The sequence below is a fragment of the Plutella xylostella genome, chromosome 23 (genome assembly GCF_932276165.1).
Source record: "Plutella xylostella chromosome 23, ilPluXylo3.1, whole genome shotgun sequence".
Lineage (NCBI taxonomy): Eukaryota > Metazoa > Arthropoda > Insecta > Lepidoptera > Plutellidae > Plutella > Plutella xylostella.
Genome location: NC_064003.1, coordinates 8199326 through 8202952, shown reverse-complemented (window position 1 = coordinate 8202952; position 3627 = coordinate 8199326). Strand labels below are relative to the sequence as shown.

At 40.4% G+C, this 3627-nt stretch overlaps 1 long non-coding RNA gene across 1 annotated transcript; it reads left to right on the top strand.

Annotated features, from left to right (window-relative positions):
* The first annotated feature begins 826 nt into the window (after positions 1 to 826).
* Positions 827 to 2380, top strand: LOC125490405. Its single transcript, XR_007267665.1, has 2 exons — positions 827 to 1307; positions 1657 to 2380. It is a non-coding gene; the product is annotated as an uncharacterized LOC125490405 (long non-coding RNA).
* Positions 2381 to 3627: the final 1247 nt, after the last annotated feature.

The window sequence follows — 3627 nt, the reverse complement described above, 5'->3', positions numbered from 1 at the left end:
TCTACCAGCTTATTCACCGCCAAACCTAGTTATAATAGGGATAGACCTCCTAAGAAAGGCAGGAGCCACAATAACCTGGGACAACAACACTGAAAATACACCGAAAGTCACCGAAATCGTCGCACCAGAATCAACGCCACCAGACAATAATATAATAAACGGCCCAAGAAAATCAAAATCCCGCAAGCAAAAGAAAAAACATAACCAACAACATCCACCAAGATATCCCGACACAGCTCCAATCCAGGAACGAAAAGGATGGTTCGAGAGGAAAATGACCGAAACCCGACAATCACCTGAAAATGACCCAACATTTACGATAAAAAACAGCTCACTCCATAAACGAATTGTAAATCCGAGATACGGGGTCAAGATCAATGCACAATCGCAGTGGAAATTATGCGTTCTGACAGTGAAGAGAAGGTCGATTATCGAACAACACCTTAATGAACCGACAACAACAGGCCACCGAAGCACGGGAAAAATCCTAAAAAGCATTGCCGAAACATATTACTGGCCCGGGATGTACAAAGATGTTCTTCATCATATGAAAAAGTACAAAGAACGACTAAAATCATCGTCATCAAACTCGCCGCAACCAAATTCCACCGAACCGAAGCAGTAATAACCTACCGACGACGTCATCACCCATCGCCAGATGTGCCTAGCCGCGGTACTCATGCGATGCCGAACGAACCGATTATTCCAAACCTACCCTCAATCATCAACATAATGAAGATTGAAGACAAATAGCCGTAAAAAGTTTAAACATTTGTATATTTATGACCTAGTCAATAGTCATTCCATACCGTACCGTATAAATCTTATTATGTATAATTTGTAATTTAATTATAAATATACAACCGAAAAACCGCAATCTGTATTAAAAATATAGAAATAGATTAAATGTAAACGCAAATGCACACATTTAACACCGTCCGTCCGTAGTTTAATATAATGTAAGTAAATAATAGACACACAGACATGTTAAACGTATAACATCCACCTTTTTACATCCAAGTCACAAGTAAAAATTTTGCTCAGACTTAGAATAAGGATTGTAAATTTTTGAACGCAGCCCAATACGTTACTCTGTGAACGTACACAGGTTAGAATTTTAGTTGTCAAGTCAATGTCAAGTGTCAAACCGACCGAGTAAATTTCAGCGCAAGGGCACATGCCGTATAAATATTAAATTTTAATTTATTTGCAATGTAAATACCGAAAAGCTGAACCCGTATACCTAATGTAATTACCAGGAAAATGTATATCAGTACTCAATAAGTTGTACATACATAGCCTAAAATGTAAGTAAATCCAACCATGCATTTTATCATTGCTCATGTCTTGTAAAAACAAAATATTCACATCTTTTATGGAGAAAAGAATCCCGAATATAATATACCGTTTCCGTCCGAATTTACCGGCACCAAGCAGGGATGAAATGCTCATGGACAATACCGTGTAATCTTTTTTTTCCAAAGTTAATAATATTATAAATGTAAATTAACCTGAAACAAATGTCTAAGTAAATAAAATATATCCTGAATCCAGATGATAAAGTAGGAACCTGTTGTAAACAAATGCACCAGTACATGCACCTTTCTCTTAGTTTTGTTCTTGTATGTAACTACATAACCTGTGAATTTTTACCAGGTAAAAATTCTCCTGCTGAGGGGGGAGAATGTAACGAACCGTTACCAAACCATCCACCGCACCTACCCACATACCGAAGCCACAAGAGCGCCCGCGAGTCAAAGCGGGGCACCACACAGGCGACTCCGGAGAATACAAGGGGCGCGGGGCGACCCGCCTATAAATAACCGCGAGCCGGCCGTCCGACCACCATTCGTCACCTCCTGCTCCGGCGAGTGATTAGTCCATTCCCGAGATCCTTCCCCGCACCTGTATCTATCTAAGTATCTATTCACACACACTAAGTTCACAACACCGTCCTCCCTACGCTGTGGGTCGCCTACTAGCGGATCGAGGTTCCCCGGAATACACGGACGCCTGGGTCGCCTAGTTTAAAGCGGCCGTGTACCGAACTATACAATCGCTGAACACACACCGGCCCTCAGCCACACGTTTTTATCAACTCAAATACACTCCACAAATCCTGGAACAAATCCACACGCACCACCGGTATTCACCCGACCTCCTGTACCCTGTATTCCTTCCCTTTATTAAGATAGGAACATCCGCGTAGGCCCCTTCAGGGCCCGACCAATATAAATACCAATAACCGTGATAAGTAGTTGTGCATTTGTGTATTGTGTTAATATTAAGTACATAAGCTGTAAGTACCCTAGATACATAAGTAAACCTGGTTGTAAATAAAGCGGGTCCAGTGCCGCCTGAATTGTGTTACACTAATTAATCGGCATTATTAATTCTCACCCCGTACACCTACCGAGGTTATTTCCCTCCAGGGGCCTCAGGATCAAGATCAGGATAGTTAGGACCGCTTCACGGTCAGTGTAGATCCCCCCAGGCGACCAGGCACTCCTCCAGAGGCCGGCGCCAAGCTGAGCTAGTCTAGGACCGCTTCCCGGTACAGATTAATTGAGAGTTATTAGGTAGGTACCAGCCCTAAGCACTAGGGTCGTTAGTCATAAGGGTAAGTATCACATTACAATATAGCACCCAACCCCTACTCTCGGGGTAGGCCAGGCAGGTCGATTCGCCCAGGGGTCGCTCCCCGGTGATCCAGACCAGCTCCTGCTGAGCTGCTACATTACAGAGTAAATAAAATGTTTCTGATTTTATAATAAACTAGCTGTTCCCGCGCGCTTCGCTTCGCCTTAAAAAGTTTTCCCGTGGGAATTCCGGGATAAAAAGTAGCCTATGTTCTTCCAGGGTCTAGACCGTATGTATACCAAATTTCATTCAAATCCGTTCAGTAGTTTTGGTGTGAAAGAGTAACAGACAGACAGACAGACACAGTTACTTTCGCATTTATAATATTAGTTAGGATTAGAATTAGGATTACATATTATTATTATATATGATTATATTATGATATGATTATATTATATTATGATTATATATCATGATATATATATATATATATATATATATATATATATATATATATATATATATATATATATATATATATATCATGAGTTTTCCAAAGGGGTAGTCAAAGGTTTCATTATTTGATTGTTGAATTTGAATATAACCTATTTTTGAAAAGACGGTAGACAAGTCTGAGTTTAAAAGTAATTGGCTGATATTGATTGCAATTTGAAACAGTTTTGAACCTGCCATTGCTGTGTTGGAACCACAACAAAACACCTCAAACAAACTCTTTGAAAACTTAACAAAACAAGCCAATCAGCGAACGCAATCTTTATGGGCCAAAAGAAGGTAACAAAGTTTTGCAGTTTTGGAAAATTTGCAATAACACAAAGGGAAACGTTTGCCTAACTTGTTGCTTCAGAAGTCTTCCAGATTACGTTTAATGTTTGCTTTGCCTGGGGCTTTTCTAATCTTCTACCGATTCTGTTAGCAGTTTGATTGAGTTACGACGTGGAGCTTCATGTAACCGTGCTAGTCGATTTTTGGCAGCAAAGATTTGATTTGCCAACGAAAGCGGGGATTTCCGTAACATGATTTGTATCA